We start from the raw sequence: 21,711 nt of genomic DNA, 5'->3' as shown, positions 1-21,711 counted from the left end.
TTTGAAATGGAGGGAGTATTTGCTAACATCACAAACAACAAATTGATTAATTATTTAGCATTGTGTTTTTTAATATTTATGCTCTTCTGAAGAGAAACTCTCTCAGTTAAGCTTTTCAAAATAAAGAGGCACAAAGTGTATCAATGGTTTATGAGCTTCTCAAATTAGTGTTGCTTCTACCTGTGGCAACGGCAAGTGTTGAAAGTATTTTCTGCAATGGTTTTAGTGACAACAAAGTTACGAAATATGGTGGAGATAGTCTTTTAGATGATTGTCTAGTCACTTTCACTGAGCCGAATATTTTCTTTGAAGTTGGTGAAGATGATATAATCAAGATATTTATGTCCCTTCGAAAGCGTCAAATAAAATAGTCAGAAATAGAGTTGTAAGTCTCTTGTACTCTTTTACTCCTATATTTCAATTATCGGTATGACTTTTGAACTATTTATATTGTATTTAGTGGATGGTTTTAACTTAACTAATCCATAAATTTAAGCCTTATTGTGTTATTTAGTGCACTTATACCGAATCATGTAGTCGATTTTACAATTATTACTGAATTACTAATATGGATTTACCGAATCGTATATGAAAATTTTTAGGCGGCATACCCTGATCTAAAATCCTAGATTCGCCACTGTGGGCGGCTAAGTGTAGAACGGCGGGGAAGAGGACGCGTGGAAGCGGAGAACGGCAGGGGTGTGGACAGTCAGCGAGCCAAGGATGGCGGGGCAGGTCGGGCGTGTCGATTAGTGTGGGAAGTGGGGGAGAGCGACGGATCCATGTGTGTGAGGGAGAGTGACGGGTTTCGTTTGTTGGCTTAGCGGAGGCGGCTGGAGATAAAGTTAGCTAGCTAGGGTTTCTTAGTCACTGTGCGCGGGAGTTTGCCAATTTTTGGCTCCGGTGAGATATTGTTTTGTTTCTTTTTTTTTTGCTAAATTGTCCACGTCTATATTTTTTTGTAACATTAGGAACCTTAGATTTTGATGATATATAGCGTCAAACTAAATATGAGACCCTTAGTATAATTATAAATATGAAAAATAAAATTATTTTAGACGCCTTACTTTTTATTTGTTTGTTCTAAAATATTTCTTGTAATATCTAGAAGTGGTTGGCTAGTTTCCTCTTTTTACTTGTCTCACGAATGTATTTTCTAGAGGGCACACAACCCCAGCCAATTTTTTTCCTGACGGATGAAACCGTCACGGAAAAGGCCTAATACCGTCAGTGAAAATATTCGGTGACGGTAACCGTCGGGGATCCCTGACGGTTAGAACCGTAAGGAAATGTTTCCAGCGTCGATTTTTTCTTTTCCGTCACAGAAACTTTCCCCGTCGGTTGGACACCGTCAGGAGAAATATAAATCTTTCCCGTCGGGTGACAACCGTCAGGAAAAATGTATATCTTCCCCTTCGGCTGCCAACCGTCAGAGAAAGCCAGAATCTTTACCCTCGGTGCCAACTGTCAGGATCCAGAGACTTTCTTGTCAGTTGCCAAGCGTCAGGGAAAGCCCAATCTGCATATCCATAAACCCATATTTAACCATTCCAATCAGTGACTCATAACTCACTTAATCACGAATCCACACATGCAGTAAATGTTACACTTGGTAGTCTTGATACATATAACATCATTTAATCATGCATCCACACCGGCAGTAAATGTTACACTCATTAATCTTTAAATATAATCATATCTTAAAATTGTACATACATCAGATATTACAATGTTCAACAAATCAATCTTAAGCTACATTCTAGTTGTCTTGGCAAAATTATGAAGTCAAAAGAGTAAAGTTACACTGCAACAAATGTAAAAATAGAAGTTTAAGTAACTACTGCTTCCTAACAGGACACTAAAATAGTAGCGACAAGCATCTACGCTGAGAGATTCCTAGCCAGATATGGCACCATCAGCATCAGTAGTGCATCTGATCGTAGCATTTTCATAAACATTGAACTAAGAGTGTAATCACCTTGATAAGCCTTCATCACCACGTTCCCAACAAGGAGAAAATTAATTGTCTTAGCTTCAGCATCACTGTACACCCGGGCGTAACATAAAACTCGAATCATCAATAGGGTAGAAAAATAGAAACTACTAAAATTTTCAAACACTAATAGGATGGCAAAAAAAGCTAGATGAATTTTATAGAAAAATCAATACTGGAGGCACTTTTGTGCTCTCAAATTAACTTCAATCTAGCAATGCAGTAACAAAAAGAGCATGTCCAAGGCATCAATAAACCATGAACAGACCATACTTACAGTAATCTGACATTACTAAGTAGCTATGAAGAAATAGAAATCATACCGGGTACCAGACCTATATGATTTATTGTGCACTACTTTTACATAATAAATTGAGAACCTTAAGTATAGAAGTTTCAGCTTTATACATGGGACAAACATAGTGGTGCTCCAACGAAAAAAAAACAACAAGGCCAACACAGTATTGCACATTCGTGGAAAAAATACATGTCCATCAGTGAGAGCTTACCCAGTACAAAGAGATCCGGTGAGGGGACGGACGGATTCAGCCGCGGGGGCACCGGATCCGGACACTCCAATGGTGGGATGGACAAATCCAGTCATGGAGGCACCGGATTTGGTCGTGGAGTTACCGGAGCACACGGTGGAGCACAGAGAAAAGGGAAGTCGACGAGAGAGAGCTGGAGAGGAGAGGGAAGCATGAGGTAGAAGAAGCCTGGGTGCGGAGTGGGTCAAGCACATGCCAGAGCACCCCGTCGAGCCCACCAACGTCCGAGCCCGCACCAACCTGCGCCGCCGCACCGCTGCTGCGGGGGGTGCGCTCGCCCTGCACCGCCGGCCTGGGGGCGCGCTCGCCCCGCAACAACCCCACTCCGGGCCAGGGGGCGCCCCCGCACAGCCGAACCGAGGTGCGCGCCCGCCCCGCGCCGCTGCGCCGGTGTGGGTCGCTTGCCCGCGCCGCCACACTGCCGTGCCGGGGTGGGGCGCTCGCCTGCGCCGCTGCGATTGGAGTTTGCAAGAGAAGGAACAGAAAGGCCAAGATTTGGGGGAAGTCAAGGGTGGGGGATAAGTCACGGATGGTGGAGCGAAATTTCGTGGCTTCTTGTGCGCATGGCGCCCTCTGTCCACGCTCCTTTTCTTTCCAGCCCTCTCTGCCGTGTGGGTTAGACGCTCGCGAAAACATCTGCCCACGCGCCAAAGCCTCTCTCCAGCGCGCGCTTGCCCCGAAACAAGCTTCCCCGTCGGTCAGCTGGATTCCCGGTCGGTTGGTCTGAGCACGTCAGGAACGATTCAGCTTTCCTGACTGGGGCATTGGAGCCGTAGCGAATGCCTCCCACCGACAGGGAAGAACTGGTCTGTGGTAGTGCATGACCGTGTTAAGTGGCTTGAGAGTCTCAATTCCTCATGAAAGGAAAGCACTTATTTAAACACGGAGGAAGTAAAACACCCGCCCTACACTCTGCATTTTCAAGTATGCCTGAGACAAAGGCGAAGATGGAGATCTTTAATACTTATGCGCTTAGCTGGCGATGCTCCTTGTGGATGCCGAGCTCTCGACGATTTAGGCTCACGTAGCTCACCATCTCCATCTAAGCATCACTGCTTCAAAGGTCATCTCAACATAAAACACGTCTAGGATTTGCAGACCCTTTTAGTTGTGCTTTCGCATCGTCACAACAATTCTTGTGCTATCACCGATTCACCTCCTTGAGCAATCATGGCCCCGTGCTTTCGTTGTGGTTGGCTGGGCGTGATCAAAATTGAGAAAACGAAGATATAGTGTGACTATAAGAGGACATGTGATATATAGAAACCACGTATGCAACAAGCTAGCTGATACCTCCACCCCTACATAGTGTTAGGGACCTGTGATTGAAACCACATATTCATTAGTGCCACTACATATTTATATGGATAAACAAGGAATCTCTATTATTGTGTCTACTACCATCCTAGTTTTGTCACATAACACAACCACACACTTTTGTGAGGAATTGTGTGTGGTAAACGTGTGTTAACTACAAAGTGGATATACACACACAACGGTTAACAAAACTAATTGTTAAAGAACTCGATACATATGATCCATTATATAATGCGCTCTAATATAACTTGAACAAAGTACATATATATTGCACCACAAAACATCTCAAGGGAGCATGTACTAAGTATATGGTGGAACTATAGGGCTACATGTTGATGGCAGCAATGTGGTGTATCACATGTGTTTAAGCGAGCCAAAATGGTTGTCAAAATGTACAATTAGTGGCATGTATACTAGTACAGCGGTGCTTTCTCTTGGCAGTGCCCTTTTTTTCATCGGCGGTTCAAAAAGAGCAGGCGCCAGTAGAGCAAAATCCGTGGGCCAGTGCAAAGAACCGTTTGTGTACAAGAATTTACACTGGCGTTTCCTATAAGAAAACTGGCAGTGTTAACAGCCTATTTACACTGGCGGTTTGCATTATGCAGCCGCCAGTGTAATGGCCATTTACATTGGCGGCTCTCTTACGTAAAGAATCAGTGTAAATGGACCATTAACACTGGCTATTCTCTTAAGTGAACCGCCTATGAATTGTTTTTACAGTGGCGGTTTTTTAAGAGAAACGCCCGTAATAAATCTGCTATAAAATACTGCTTCTTCCTCCCCCGACCAGCACTATTTAGCTGAGCCACCTTCCATTGGTTGCGAACTTGGAGGTCCAAAAATCACAAAATACAAGGGGGAGGTTTTGCTCTTCATTTCTTCGCTCAAGAAGGTTAATTAATGCCTCTCATAAATCTTTTTGCAATAGTGCTTCTCAATTTGAGTTAAAACTAGATCTAGAGGGAGTTTCATGGTTGTGTTTTGAGAGAGTGAGAGAGAATGGTAGTAGATTTTTGGTGTAGGGTTTCAATGATTTCTTACAAGGTTTGTATTAGTGACGCCTCTCATTTTTCTTTTTACATTATAAATTTGATTCAAAATTATACCTAGGGTTTCATGGGGAGAGAGAGGGGAAAATGGTAGTATTTTAGAGAAAGAATCGTAGTATCTCATCAATCATCAAATAATGTGGAAGTTAAAATATGTTATCAAAAAAATTGAAATATTGTTATCTAGATTTTTTTATTGTGAATATATTCACTAAACTAGATTGTTCAAAATTACAATAATTTTAAGTTTATTCAAATAATTACAATAATTTTAAGTTTATTCAAATAATTACAATAATTTTAAGTTTAATGAAATAATTTTAAACAGACCCATTTAGTTACACATTACCATTATAATTCTTGCAGGGGTCAATGGATTTGTATATTTATTTATCTTTGTGATGCACGGCTTTTGGTCCTTGACTCCGCAGATTTCCCACAGGGCATTTATCAAAAATTCATCGATATTTTACAACAGTAAGTTAAGATTTGCATGCGTTCTTTTCTACATTTCTATATTATCTACGAGAGTTTAGAAATGACTTGTTGAATTCATTTGAGATCTACAGGACATACAGGTGATATAAGTTCAGGGTGGACGGTACGATTTATAAAAAGCCAGAAAACCGCTAAGCATGCAGACTAATTTTAAGGTAATTTTTAAATAAACATACATATTTGTCTTGTATATATATGTATACGTAGCAACTATGTAACCAATTGCCAATTCTTATATAGTGCCACAAGCAACCACCAGGATCGCTGCACTGTTGGTACTATGTGTGCGAGTTTCTCAGAGAAAACGGGAGATACAACAACCCTAAGAAAGTAAGTAATAGTCATATGTGAAGTTTTGTCATTACAGATGCCTTGTTCGTATTGATTAGTTGTAAATGTACTATGACTTATTATTTTTTGCAGGTATACAAGTGTGATCCCACGAATAACCGCCTCAAGAATAAAGAGCTCATGAACATCTGCGAGGACTTTTGTCGGTTCATCATGAAAGAAATAATTCACTTGGATGAGAAGTATTTTGATCTGGAGTTGGAGTTAGCTAAACCACGAAGATTATTAGAGAAGTATGTCATGGGACCTAGCTAGCTATGAGTGGAAAAAACTTTGTTGTATATATACATTAGTGTGTGATGATTATGGTAGATTGAAATAAATATTGCTTTTTTTAGGCTTGGAAATATAATTGCCTGTGATTTATATTTGGGTTTGTTTCAATTTGTAAAAATAATTCACTGGTTGGAAATAAAAACAAATCACTGGCAGGAAATATATGGCGACAAATTTTGAATTTTTAAAATCAATTCAGTGGCGCTTTAAACTCCGTCTATGGTGGGCGCTTGTGGTGTTCCAGCATAGCAGGTCCCAAGCCCTAGGAAAGGAGGAGGGTTGTGTTAGTGTCGGATTATTTTGCTCCAGCAATATCCAGCAACATGATCGCGCAGATGAAATTAGATGGTGGCACACAAGAGATAGAGATTTATACTGGTTCGGGGCGCGGTGCGTGCTAAACCCTACTCCAGTGGTGCGGCTGCTCTTGTATTCATATGCTCAATTACAGGGGCTGTTGCTCTTAGCTACGTAGTAGATTGGAATGGTGGAAGATGGATCCCAAGCCCGAGGTCCCTACCCTCCTTTTATATAGGCAGGAGAGGTAGGGTTACAATGAGGGCGATCGGGCTAGCAGATTAGTTTCCTAGTTTGTTACACGATACGTGCAACATAATCATCCTAGCTATCGTCTAGATACACCCACCTTAGTTTTCCTTGATCTCCACGTTAGTCGATCGCGTCAGCCCTTGTGGGCCTCCTCCTTGACGGCTGCTGGTCTGATAGCCTAGCGGTGGTCACATATACGGGCGGTGCAGGTACCCCTGACCCATATATCTGACAGTTAGGCTTTGCGAGCCAATGTAAAACTTAGCTTCTCTTATGGAGATGAAACCCAAAAGAATCCTGTTGGGGTGTAACCCTCTTAGCGATGCACCATGTCAGAACCCGGGTATGGTGTTAAATGAGCATGGGTTGGGTCATCACCCCCATGATGCACTATATCGTGATCTAGGCACGGTGTCAAGTGAGCAAGGATCGGTTCGTCGCATCCTCAGTGGCGCGCCACATCGGGTGTGGTGAAAAATGAGGAAGGGTCTTCACACTAGTCTGACGGGTGCAAAGGGTAAGGAAGCTAGTCGAGCCAACTAGAATTCATCTAGGTAGCTAGAACGTAGGGTCCCTCATGGGTAAGTAAAGAGAGTTAGTTGATACAGTGGTTAGGAGGCGGGTAAATATCTTGTGCGTCCAAGAGACTAAATGGAAAGGACAGAAGGCGAAGGAGGTGGACAATACTGGCTTCAAGCTCTGGTACACAGGGACAACTTCAAATATAAATGGAGTTGGAGTTTTGATTGATAAGAGCCTCAAGGATGGGGTGGTGGAGATGAGAAGGCAAGGGGATAGGATCATATTAGTCAAACTTGTTGTTACTGATATGGTATTAAACGTAATTAGTGCTTATGCCCCCAAGTAGGCCATGATGAGAGTGCGAAGAGGCAATTTTGGGAAGACTTGGATGGCTTGGTTAGAGTGGTACCTAGTAGCAAGAAGCTCTTCATAGGAGGGGACCTTAACGGCCATGTAGGTTCAACAAGTGCAGGTTTTGAGGTGGCTCATGGAGGTTTTGGCTATGGTAGTAGGAACCAGGAGGGAGAGGATGTCCTAGACTTTGCTATAGCTTTTGATCTGATGATAGCCAACACTTTGTTTAGGAAGAGAGAGTCCCATTTAGTGACCTATAGGAGCAGGCATTCCTCTAGTCAGATCTACTTTGTTCTTACAAGAAGGGGGGATAAACGCGCCTGCATGGATTGTATGGTGATACCTGGTGAATGTGTGGTGTCTTAGCACAAGCTAGTGGTGGCTAACTTTTGCTTTCTGGTGTGAGTACGTAGGGTTAAACAAGCCAAGGTTGTAAGAACAAAGTGGTAGAAATTAGAAGGGGAGGCATCAAAGGTCTTCAAGGAAAGAATTATTTAAGAGGGTCCGTGGAAGGACGAAGGCGATGCAAACAACATGATGAGATCCTAACAAATAGGTATGTTAAGCCTCGGGTCCAATGGTTCCCGAACGAAGAAGACCCCCCGACCAACCCCTTCAGGATCGCCCGGGGCTCGAGGGCTATGGCCATCGGCCATGCTCGCATGCACCGTAGCTTCCGCCTAGGGCTCAGGGGCTTCCCCGAGCCTTAGGCTCCCAATCTACGGCATCTCTGGGCCTGGTCCTTGGCTCCTGCCCGTCTAACGATGCCAGCCAAGGCTCGGGAACAAGAAGACAAGCCCTAGGCTACTGATGCCATGGGGCTCCCTGGCACCGCTCCCTAGGCATGCCCCTACCAACTACTCCTCTGATAGGGTCTCGTCTAGGGCGTGACACAAGAATACAAAGCTTCCCACGGCCTTCGAGGGCTCGGGGGCTTCTGGGCCCACGTGTTAGCCCCTAGAGTCGACCTCCTTCGCCACCAAGCAGACTCCAGAAGGTCTAACCTAGGGGAGGTCGGTCTAAGCGAACACCGCCTGACAGGCAGAGTGTCAGAATAGGGCAGCCGGACGACGCCTAGGCTTCTTTGGCTCCAAGACACCTTGATGGTCAATAGCGCACCGCTGCAAGACCCTCCTGGACTCCGGCGCACGTAGGGCATAGACTAGAACCCCAATCTACCATGTACTTGACCTATCTCGTTATATAAGGGATAAGGTCAGACCTAGGAGGGGGAGGATCCCGATTCGATCACCAGACACTCCATTCCATTCCATCCACCTCTGCTTTGCACCGAGAGCAAGGCAACCTAGAGATGGGCACCGAGAGCTCGTCCTCCACCTCTGAAGGGACCGTGATGCCTAAGAGGGGGGGGTGAATTGGGCAACTTAAAAAATCTACTTCAAAACTATGGCCTCTTTTTCTAGCCCTAGCAAAACCTATGCAAAAGATGAACTTTCTAAATGTGCAACTATGGTTTTGCTAGTGTGTTTCTATCTCTACAGCAAATGTAGTAAAGTAATCAATGAAAATGTGGAAGCTAAAGAGCAAGGTAGAGATATGCAAACTCCCATCGACGACTCCGGTATTTTTACCGATGTATCGAGAAGCGCGCAAGCTTCCCCCTAGTCCTCGTTGGAGCCCCTCGCAAGGGCCAAGCTCCCAGTTTGGTAACTCCATGGATAGCCTCAGGCTTCCCCACGCACAAGTGGGTCTCCGACGTGCCTTCCGACAAGCCTCTCCTGGATGCTCCCCGCCGTCTTCACTATCAAGCTTTCGGCCAAAATGCCGCGGGCCTTGTTCCCTCTGGTATACGGTGGCGGCCACACCACAAACGCGGTTGGTGTGATCTTGCAAGACTTCAAGCCCCTCCGATGTACAACAATGGTGCTCGCAAGCATCGAGTGGTAAGAGGTATGCAAACCTCACTAAACACTAGGCCTAAACCTAGAGCAAGCGCATAAGCGGTGGTCTAATCAACCTAAGCACTTCGCAAAGCACCTATGCTAATCACCTGATGAATCACTAAGCACTATGCAAGTGGAGATCACTAAAATGGTGTATCAACACCCTTGGTATGTTTCCTCAGCTCCACACTTCTCAAATGGGCGGTTGGGGGTTGTATTTATAAGCCCCACTGAGAAAGTAGCCATTGGGGTCAAATTCCTGTGAAACTGCTACTGACCAGATGCTGAATCATCCTGACCGAACGCATTCGGTCATCCCGACCGTTGAGCCGGCAATATACTTATCGGACGCTGGCCAGCGTCCGGGCGCCTGCCACCGGACACGTCCGGTTGTAGATTTGCCGCTCTGGAACCTTACTGTACTCGATCAGACGCTGCTGTCTTACGTCCGATCGGTTGCCACCAGCGTCCGGTCCAGTGTCCGGTCGCCTGTCTACAAAGTCCTCTGCCCAGCGTTCGGTCGCTTGTCCAGCGTCCGGTCACCTCAGTGAGCTCGTTTCTTCGCGATCCTGCGTACGGCTTGGTTCCAATCTTTGTGCTTGGACTTTGCTTGATCTCTTGGGTCTTCTCTTGTGCTCCTAAGGTCTTGCTTGAGGTGTTGATCATCAGATCATCACGTCGCCTTCGTCCAAGTTACGCCTGCCACTTTTGTGAGGAATTGTGTGTGGTAAACCAATAATGTGTGTTAACTACAAAGTGGATATACACACACAACGGTTAACAAAACTAATTGTTAAAGAACTCGATACATATGATCCATTATATAATGCGCTCTAATATAACTTGAACAAAGTACATATATATTGCACCACAAAACATCTCAAGGGAGCATGTACTAAGTATATGGTGGAACTATAGGGCTACATGTTGATGGCAGCAATGTGGTGTATCACATGTGTTTAAGCGAGCCAAAATGGTTGTCAAAATGTACAATTAGTGGCATGTATACTAGTACAGCGGTGCTTTCTCTTGGCAGTGCCCTTTTTTTCATCGGCGGTTCAAAAAGAGCAGGCGCCAGTAGAGCAAAATCCGTGGGCCAGTGCAAAGAACCGTTTGTGTACAAGAATTTACACTGGCGTTTCCTATAAGAAAACTGGCAGTGTTAACAGCCTATTTACACTGGCGGTTTGCATTATGCAGCCGCCAGTGTAATGGCCATTTACATTGGCGGCTCTCTTACGTAAAGAATCAGTGTAAATGGACCATTAACACTGGCTATTCTCTTAAGTGAACCGCCTATGAATTGTTTTTACAGTGGCGGTTTTTTAAGAGAAACGCCCGTAATAAATCTGCTATAAAATACTGCTTCTTCCTCCCCCGACCAGCACTATTTAGCTGAGCCACCTTCCATTGGTTGCGAACTTGGAGGTCCAAAAATCACAAAATACAAGGGGGAGGTTTTGCTCTTCATTTCTTCGCTCAAGAAGGTTAGTTAATGCCTCTCATAAATCTTTTTGCAATAGTGCTTCTCAATTTGAGTTAAAACTAGATCTAGAGGGAGTTTCATGGTTGTGTTTTGAGAGAGTGAGAGAGAATGGTAGTAGATTTTTGGTGTAGGGTTTCAATGATTTCTTACAAGGTTTGTATTAGTGACGCCTCTCATTTTTCTTTTTACATTATAAATTTGATTCAAAATTATACCTAGGGTTTCATGGGGAGAGAGAGGGGAAAATGGTAGTATTTTAGAGAAAGAATCGTAGTATCTCATCAATCATCAAATAATGTGGAAGTTAAAATATGTTATCAAAAAAATTGAAATATTGTTATCTAGATTTTTTTATTGTGAATATATTCACTAAACTAGATTGTTCAAAATTACAATAATTTTAAGTTTATTCAAATAATTACAATAATTTTAAGTTTATTCAAATAATTACAATAATTTTAAGTTTAATGAAATAATTTTAAACAGACCCATTTAGTTACACATTACCATTATAATTCTTGCAGGGGTCAATGGATTTGTATATTTATTTATCTTTGTGATGCACGGCTTTTGGTCCTTGACTCCGCAGATTTCCCACAGGGCATTTATCAAAAATTCATCGATATTTTACAACAGTAAGTTAAGATTTGCATGCGTTCTTTTCTACATTTCTATATTATCTACGAGAGTTTAGAAATGACTTGTTGAATTCATTTGAGATCTACAGGACATACAGGTGATGTAAGTTCAGGGTGGACGGTACGATTTATAAAAAGCCAGAAAACCGCTAAGCATGCAGACTAATTTTAAGGTAATTTTTAAATAAACATACATATTTGTCTTGTATATATATGTATACGTAGCAACTATGTAACCAATTGCCAATTCTTATATAGTGCCACAAGCAACCACCAGGATCGCTGCACTGTTGGTACTATGTGTGCGAGTTTCTCAGAGAAAACGGGAGATACAACAACCCTAAGAAAGTAAGTAATAGTCATATGTGAAGTTTTGTCATTACAGATGCCTTGTTCGTATTGATTAGTTGTAAATGTACTATGACTTATTATTTTTTGCAGGTATACAAGTGTGATCCCACGAATAACCGCCTCAAGAATAAAGAGCTCATGAACATCTGCGAGGACTTTTGTCGGTTCATCATGAAAGAAATAATTCACTTGGATGAGAAGTATTTTGATCTGGAGTTGGAGTTAGCTAAACCACGAAGATTATTAGAGAAGTATGTCATGGGACCTAGCTAGCTATGAGTGGAAAAAACTTTGTTGTATATATACATTAGTGTGTGATGATTATGGTAGATTGAAATAAATATTGCTTTTTTTAGGCTTGGAAATATAATTGCCTGTGATTTATATTTGGGTTTGTTTCAATTTGTAAAAATAATTCACTGGTTGGAAATAAAAACAAATCACTGGCAGGAAATATATGGCGACAAATTTTGAATTTTTAAAATCAATTCAGTGGCGCTTTAAACTCCGTCTATGGTGGGCGCTTGTGGTGTTCCAGCATAGCAGGTCCCAAGCCCTAGGAAAGGAGGAGGGTTGTGTTAGTGTCGGATTATTTTGCTCCAGCAATATCCAGCAACATGATCGCGCAGATGAAATTAGATGGTGGCACACAAGAGATAGAGATTTATACTGGTTCGGGGCGCGGTGCGTGCTAAACCCTACTCCAGTGGTGCGGCTGCTCTTTGTATTCATATGCTCAATTACAGGGGCTGTTGCTCTTAGCTACGTAGTAGATTAGAATGGTGGAAGATGGATCCCAAGCCCGAGGTCCCTACCCTCCTTTTATATAGGCAGGAGAGGTAGGGTTACAATGAGGGCGATCGGGCTAGCAGATTAGTTTCCTAGTTTGTTACACGATACGTGCAACATAATCATCCTAGCTATCGTCTAGATACACCCACCTTAGTTTTCCTTGATCTCCACGTTAGTCGATCGCGTCAGCCCTTGTGGGCCTCCTCCTTGACGGCTGCTGGTCTGATAGCCTAGCGGTGGTCACATATACGGGCGGTGCAGGTACCCCTGACCCATATATCTGACAGTTAGGCTTTGCGAGCCAATGTAAAACTTAGCTTCTCTTATGGAGATGAAACCCAAAAGAATCCTGTTGGGGTGTAACCCTCTTAGCGATGCACCATGTCAGAACCCGGGTATGGTGTTAAATGAGCATGGGCTGGGTCATCACCCCCATGATGCACTATATCGTGATCTAGGCACGGTGTCAAGTGAGCAAGGATCGGTTCGTCGCATCCTCAGTGGCGCGCCACATCGGGTGTGGTGAAAAATGAGGAAGGGTCTTCACACTAGTCTGACGGGTGCAAAGGGTAAGGAAGCTAGTCGAGCCAACTAGAATTCATCTAGGTAGCTAGAACGTAGGGTCCCTCATGGGTAAGTAAAGAGAGTTAGTTGATACAGTGGTTAGGAGGCGGGTAAATATCTTGTGCGTCCAAGAGACTAAATGGAAAGGACAGAAGGCGAAGGAGGTGGACAATACTGGCTTCAAGCTCTGGTACACAGGGACAACTTCAAATATAAATGGAGTTGGAGTTTTGATTGATAAGAGCCTCAAGGATGGGGTGGTGGAGATGAGAAGGCAAGGGGATAGGATCATATTAGTCAAACTTGTTGTTACTGATATGGTATTAAACGTAATTAGTGCTTATGCCCCCAAGTAGGCCATGATGAGAGTGCGAAGAGGCAATTTTGGGAAGACTTGGATGGCTTGGTTAGAGTGGTACCTAGTAGCAAGAAGCTCTTCATAGGAGGGGACCTTAACGGCCATGTAGGTTCAACAAGTGCAGGTTTTGAGGTGGCTCATGGAGGTTTTGGCTATGGTAGTAGGAACCAGGAGGGAGAGGATGTCCTAGACTTTGCTACAGCTTTTGATCTGATGATAGCCAACACTTTGTTTAGGAAGAGAGAGTCCCATTTAGTGACCTATAGGAGCAGGCATTCCTCTAGTCAGATCTACTTTGTTCTTACAAGAAGGGGGGATAAACGCGCCTGCATGGATTGTATGGTGATACCTGGTGAATGTGTGGTGTCTTAGCACAAGCTAGTGGTGGCTAACTTTTGCTTTCTGGTGTGAGTACGTAGGGTTAAACAAGCCAAGGTTGTAAGAACAAAGTGGTAGAAATTAGAAGGGGAGGCATCAAAGGTCTTCAAGGAAAGAATTATTTAAGAGGGTCCGTGGAAGGACGAAGGCGATGCAAACAACATGATGAGATCCTAACAAATAGGTATGTTAAGCCTCGGGTCCAATGGTTCCCGAACGAAGAAGACCCCCCGACCAACCCCTTCAGGATCGCCCGGGGCTCGAGGGCTATGGCCATCGGCCATGCTCGCATGCACCGTAGCTTCCGCCTAGGGCTCAGGGGCTTCCCCGAGCCTTAGGCTCCCAATCTACGGCATCTCTGGGCCTGGTCCTTGGCTCCTGCCCGTCTAACGATGCCAGCCAAGGCTCGGGAACAAGAAGACAAGCCCTAGGCTACTGATGCCATGGGGCTCCCTGGCACCGCTCCCTAGGCATGCCCCTACCAACTACTCCTCTGATAGGGTCTCGTCTAGGGCGTGACACAAGAATACAAAGCTTCCCACGGCCTTCGAGGGCTCGGGGGCTTCTGGGCCCACGTGTTAGCCCCTAGAGTCGACCTCCTTTGCCACCAAGCAGACTCCAGAAGGTCTAACCTAGGGGAGGTCGGTCTAAGCGAACACCGCCTGACAGGCAGAGTGTCAGAATAGGGCAGCCGGACGACGCCTAGGCTTCTTTGGCTCCAAGACACCTTGATGGTCAATAGCGCACTGCTGCAAGACCCTCCTGGACTCCGGCGCACGTAGGGCATAGACTAGAACCCCAATCTACCATGTACTTGACCTATCTCGTTATATAAGGGATAAGGTCTGACCTAGGGGGGGGAGGATCCCGATTCGATCACCAGACACTCCATTCCATTCCATCCACCTCTGCTTTGCACCGAGAGCAAGGCAACCTAGAGATGGGCACCGAGAGCTCGTCCTCCACCTCTGAAGGGACCGTGATGCCTAAGAGGGGGGGGGTGAATTAGGCAACTTAAAAAATCTACTTCAAAACTATGGCCTCTTTTTCTAGCCCTAGCAAAACCTATGCAAAAGATGAACTTTCTAAATGTGCAACTATGGTTTTGCTAGTGTGTTTCTATCTCTACCGCAAATGTAGTAAAGTAATCAATGAAAATGTGGAAGCTAAAGAGCAAGGTAGAGATATGCAAACTCCCATCGACGACTCCGGTATTTTTACCGATGTATCGAGAAGCGCGCAAGCTTCCCCCTAGTCCTCGTTGGAGCCCCTCGCAAGGGCCAAGCTCCCAGTTTGGTAACTCCATGGATAGCCTCAGGCTTCCCCACGCACAAGTGGGTCTCCGACGTGCCTTCCGACAAGCCTCTCCTGGATGCTCCCCGCCGTCTTCACTATCAAGCTTTCGGCCAAAATGCCGCGGGCCTTGTTCCCTCTGGTATACGGTGGCGGCCACACCACAAACGCGGTTGGTGTGATCTTGCAAGACTTCAAGCCCCTCCGATGTACAACAATGGTGCTCGCAAGCATCGAGTGGTAAGAGGTATGCAAACCTCACTAAACACTAGGCCTAAACCTAGAGCAAGCGCATAAGCGGTGGTCTAATCAACCTAAGCACTTCGCAAAGCACCTATGCTAATCACCTGATGAATCACTAAGCACTATGCAAGTGGAGATCACTAAAATGGTGTATCAACACCCTTGGTATGTTTCCTCAGCTCCACACTTCTCAAATGGGCGGTTGGGGGTTGTATTTATAAGCCCCACTGAGAAAGTAGCCATTGGGGTCAAATTCCTGTGAAACTGCTACTGACCAGATGCTGAATCATCCTGACCGAACGCATTCGGTCATCCCGACCGTTGAGCCGGCAATATACTTATTGGACGCTGGCCAGCGTCCGGGCGCCTGCCACCGGACACGTCCGGTTGTAGATTTGCCGCTCTGGAACCTTACTGTACTCGATCAGACGCTGCTGTCTTACGTCCGATCGGTTGCCACCAGCGTCCGGTCCAGTGTCCGGTCGCCTGTCTACAAAGTCCTCTGCCCAGCGTCCGGTCGCTTGTCCAGCGTCCGGTCACCTCAGTGAGCTCGTTTCTTCGCGATCCTGCGTACGGCTTGGTTCCAATCTTTGTGCTTGGACTTTGCTTGATCTCTTGGGTCTTCTCTTGTGCTCCTAAGGTCTTGCTTGAGGTGTTGATCATCAGATCATCACGTCGCCTTCGTCCAAGTTATGTCTTGCACCCTATTGAACTACAAAACAAATACTTGCAAATTCATTAGTCCAATTTGGTTGTGTTGGTCATCAAACACCAAAATCCAAAGTAAATGGCCAAGGGTCCATTTTCCTTACAACCTCATCCTATCGTCTCCTTCCTCTCTGATGAGGGGGAGACTCCACCAGTGGTGAGGCAACCTTAGGATTAGCACTGAGCTAACCCCTACCAAATCATCTTCCTTTACACTCTTTTGTAATCCCTTAGATTTTGGGTGCTCTTGAGTATAAGGATCATTAGCTGCTAGACATAGGGACCGAATTGGCATGAACTAGGATAAACTATTGTGTCTTATCTGCATGATTCTTGTGTTCTTGAGTCCACCCAAGCCACCGAAGACCCCATACTATGACATCAACTTGAACAGCATGTTTGTCGTGGTTTCGACCCCGCAATAGCTGGCGCGCCAGGTAGCGGGCATCATCAAGTGCGATTCTAGCTCTACGGTGGCTGGAGCCACCCGCCTGGTCACCGAAGCAAGCGGCGCCGCCCTAGACGGCGATGTTCGCTTCCCTGGTGAGTTCTCCATCATGGCCGGTGCCTACGCTCTGGGCTAGGTTCTCCACTTTGGGATCCTAGTCTACATCACTGATTGCCACTACGAGCTTCGTCTACTCCATGGGGCCACGCCAGCGAGCAGCAAGCCCTTGGCATCGCCCCCTCCACCAGGGCGCTCGAGAGAGGATCTTGAGGTCCTAGGCCAATAGATCTGGCGTAGCTTGGGCCTAGATCCCATTGTGTCAGATCACTGCCAGATGTTCTACATGCTAGCTAACGTTCATCACTAGGTCACTATAGGTGAGGCGCTCCCACCGACTAATCACTTCTGGTACAACCTCCTAGATCTACCCTTGGGAGTCTAGGGCACGACAGAGTCCTTCCAGATGGAGTTGGAGCACCTCCTCGTCTGTGAGGCTCCCTAGAGCCCCATCCTCTCCGACGCGACAAGGGTCGATGCCCCCTCACTGTGCGCCTTCTTCATGACCCTCCTAGGAAGTAATCTTGAGTACCACTCCAGCGATGCCAAGTATGACACGATGCCTCACGAACGATGTCACATCAATGGCATGGCTCCCGCTGAGAGACACATGGGCTTGTATCGCTGGAATGAAGCCCCAACTACCACGTGGACCGCCCTAGGGAGGAGACAGGCTAACAGCAAGCAAGGCGGGCAGGCTAGGAAGCCCCCACAATGGCGGGCAAGCTTGGAAAGTGGAAACTTGCATAGCATCACCACACACGGTGCCCCACGAGCAGCGATGATGACCGTGCCGAGGAACCAATGGTCCAGTATCGACGGACAAAAAAGAAGAGGCAACATCGGCACCTAGTCTATCCAGCTCCTAGAGCACGTTCGATGCACCTGGTGATAGCAGCAGCTTGGCAAGTCCCTCCACCTAGGTGCTAGGTCCCCAAGAGGGGCCAGCCTGGTCGAGGGGAGCCTCGACCCTTCCCCATTACGGAAGACCCTCACCAAGCTGATCCCTCAGAGCATCGATGTCTGATCCGAACCAGGATGCCCCCACCTCTAACTCCCATCGAGCTTCTAGGAGGAGGACAGGAAGCTACGTAACTCTTCCTCTTTATTTCCTGTATTTCATTTCCCTAGGTTGAATGTTAAGCTCGCTTCCTGTTCGCCGCTAATCCCCCCTCCTTCTAGTAAGTGTGAAGTGCCGCCCACGCACCGCTCACCAAGCCAACTCGATCCCCTTCTCTCGGTCTATTTGTGTCTCTTGGCTCCCCGACCTAGCACCCATGCCTATGCGCCATTGAAAGGTGTCATGAACCTTGGTCACCCATGGCACAGCCAAGGATCTTGTCAGGGACCTAATACCGGGGTACCCTAGAAGGCGGAACCGATAACCACCAAACGTGAAAAACTTCCGGACGCATAAAGGCGTCATGTCATCCCTTGTTCGAGTAACAGGAGTTCAGTTCCGCCTCGCCCGACACCTTTGGGGCGGGCTCGGTCTCGCCCGAGGGCCGAGGGATAAACTCTATCTCGCCCGACACCTTGAGGGCGGGCTCGGTCTCGCCCGAGGGCTAAGGGATGAGTTCTGTCTCACCCGATCCCGGAGGGGCAGGGTCAGCCTCACCCGACGCCTTTGTGGTGTAACCCTGTCTCGCCCAAAGGCTCAAAGCCAAACTCCATCTCGCCCGACGCTTATAGGGCGGGCTCGGTCTCGCCCGAGGGCTAAGGGATGGATTCCGCCTCACCCGATCCCAGAGGGATAGGGTTAGTCTCGCCCAAGAGATAGGGATTGATCTCCGCCTCACCCGACGGCCCAGAACGAGCCTCGCCCTGATCGATATCTATCCCTCATAATGATGGGTACAGGACGAGACAAGACATTTGGGTCAACCATGGCTCCAACGACCATACCCTGCGCCCTGGCAGGAAAAGGACTGCCAGGGAACGACAGGACTGATGCTTTAGACCCTTCCGGGCGCCGCAGAGCCCAAAAGGTATTACAGGTGTGTACGCCTCACCCTGTAGAGTTGTAGGCGCCGCCTTCAGCTCTGGGACACGGAACCCAACAAAGATATACGACAACCGCTACGCTCCAAGAACGGATTTGCTATCTCCACGGACGACAGGTATTCCGTCACCACGCTGTGGACCTGAGGGAGCGGCGCCCGCTTCCCGACCCCTTAGGTCCTCCTAGTCGGAAGGCCTTGGCCACGGTGCCACACCGGACCCCGACCCCGAACTCTCCCAACAAGGAATCATGGGAACCAGAAGGCGCACGGAGCGAGGCTGGGAGAGGCTCATAAGTCAAAACCACCGTACTACAGCCCATACCTTGCGCAGGGCAGCGTTCTATGACTAGCCTGACATCCTACAGAGACATCGACAATATCATAAGCACTTATCTTCCTTCGCACTCATCAGGATGAAGGACCTGATCGGATAGACGTAAGCCACAAGACTAAGTAGAATACGCATCCTGGAGTCCTCTCCCTTGTAAAGCCAGCCCCTTCATCTATAAAAGGGGATGCGCATCCTCCATCGAAGGGACGGAAAAATAGGACCGAACAATAGAACGCACTCATACACACGAGCAGCTACGAAGCTCTCGACCATCTTTCAATCCTTCGATCAGAGACTTGGGACCAGTCCCTCTCTCGGCAGTTTGTATCCCTTACTATAGACCGTTCACGGTGCTAATAACATAAGCAGCAACAAACTGGACGTAGGGACATTCCGCCCGAACCAGTATAAATCCTGTGTCCTTTAGCGCACCATCCGAGCCTAACGCGCATTACTATAAATTTACTTACCGGTGCTTGTACGAAACACCGACAGTTGGCGCGCCAGGTAGGGGCGTTGCGCGTTCCAAATCAGGTCTCGGATGGCCACCCACGCAATCACCTGGGCCCCGGGCGCACACCTGCATTTCGGCGACCTGGATTTCATCATCACATTAGGAGGAGAGCTAGCGCTGACACACTCAGCCGCTTCGTCTCTCCCTTCCATCAACCTGAACCGTCTCAGGCTTGAGGGTCCACCGGGCAACTCCCGGGGAGACCCGTCACCCAAGGAGGCCTCTCACAACGCCACCATGTGTCCGGAAGGGTCCGTATGGAGCGCCCCGATAGCGTTTCCGTTCGGTCTCCGCAACGTTGCGGCAACCGCTGGCCGCCTTCTGGCGCTACGTGTGGTTCAACCACCCATGGACATCGAGTTCGTGGGGGCGATTGAGCAGGATACGGAGACCCTCTACGAGCTCCTCAATGAGGAGCCCGTATCGCTCTCCAGCTCAGATTCCAGTAGGGGGAGTCACCACCCTTCTCGGGAATGCTACATGACGTAGACCCCCGAGGGTCACGCCGAAAGCGCCTCCAGGGAAGTGGCCACCCCTACAAACAATCTTGACAGCAGATCCGGAGAGGAGGGGACAGCCCCATCTCACTTGAGGATGGAGAAGCTAAAGGCTCATCAACAGGAAATCAATGAGGCCGGGCAAGGGCTCGCACGGGAATACGCGGACATCAATCGTGAGATTGAACGCCGCAAAGACGGGGGGCGCGCGCGCGCCACAGCCCGCACCGTACATCAAAGGATCCTCACCGACGATGGGGCCTTTCCTCACTTTGCTCGAGCCAGCCAGAACATCACCGCAGCAACCGCCTTGCTGCATGGCCTCCTAGAGGCCGCGACGTCCGAGGATCGACGCGCTCATCGGGAGATTCGCACGTTGCTCGAGCGTGCAGCAGCGCAACAGGCGGAAAGTTCGTTGTCTCGATGACGTGAACCCGACACCAGCCAGCGCGCTCCCTCAGTGCATCCCACCAAAGACGCATCCATACACCAAACACCGCCAGCCGGCGGGCAGCCCTCCGTCGTCCCTGTACATCAACACCTCGGCCGTGGCCGCGACGTACGTAGCATCATCGACACCCGGAGATGTGCCCACGGCGACGATGGAGAAGCAGCGCGCCGTGGCTACCATCCCCGACGTGGCGGGCGCTACGACAGCAACGAGGACCAAAGCCCGAGCCCCGTTCTGCCAGGCCCTCAGGCCTTTGGCCGGTACATCCTCAACGCTGCGTTCCCCCTAAGGTATCGACCGCCTACGAACATTCCTAAATATTCTGGCGAAACAAATCCCGGGCTTTGGCTCGAAGACTATCGGCTTGCATGTCAGGCCGGTGGTGCGAGTGACGATAATTTTATTATTCGCAATCTCCCGCTGTTCTTGGCCGACTCGGCACGAGCATGGCTGGAGCACCTACCGTCCAATGCCATTCAGAGTTGGGTGGATCTGACTGAGATCTTCGTGGGTAATTTCCAGGGCACGTACAAACGCCCTGGAAACCCATGGGACCTCAAGAACTGCCGTCAGAAGGCCGATGAAACCCTCTGCGGGTACATTCGGCGCTTCTCCCGACAGTGCAATGAGCTCCCGAATGTCGCCGACGCCGACGTGATAGGAGCCTTTCTGTCCGGAACAACCTGCGAATCCCTGGTCCACAAGCTAGGACGCAGGGGCCCGCGAACTACCAAGGAACTTCTGGACATCGCCACCAGTCACGCCTCTGGAGAGGAGGCGGTCGGAGCCATCTTTGATCGCTCCGACGGAAAGACAAGGCGGGACGAGGACGCCAGCAAAGGTGCCTCGAACCGTCCTGCCAAAGGGAAAAATAAGAAGCAACGGCGCGACAACTCGCTCGCGGCCGCTGCCGACCGCAAAGGTGGCCGGAAGCCCACGGAGGGCACTCCGAACCACTTCGAAAAAATGCTCGAGGGGCCATGCCCAAACCACGCCTTTCCGGCCAAGCACCTATACAAGGAATGCGGCCTTATGCGCAAATACTTGGCCGGGGGTCTGAACAAGGAGGAGCAGGGGAAGGAGCCTGTTCCCACCACTAACGACATGGAGGAGAAGGACGATGCCTTCCCAACTCCGACCGGTGCCCTCATGATCTTCGGAGGATCAACGGCCTACGACTCTAGGCGCCGCCAGAAGGTCGCACGTCGAGAGGTCTATACCGCTGGACCGGCTATACC

This window comes from Miscanthus floridulus, chromosome 11 (genome assembly GCF_019320115.1).
Source record: "Miscanthus floridulus cultivar M001 chromosome 11, ASM1932011v1, whole genome shotgun sequence".
Classification (NCBI taxonomy): Eukaryota; Viridiplantae; Streptophyta; class Magnoliopsida; order Poales; family Poaceae; genus Miscanthus; species Miscanthus floridulus.
This window is presented reverse-complemented; position numbering follows the sequence as displayed.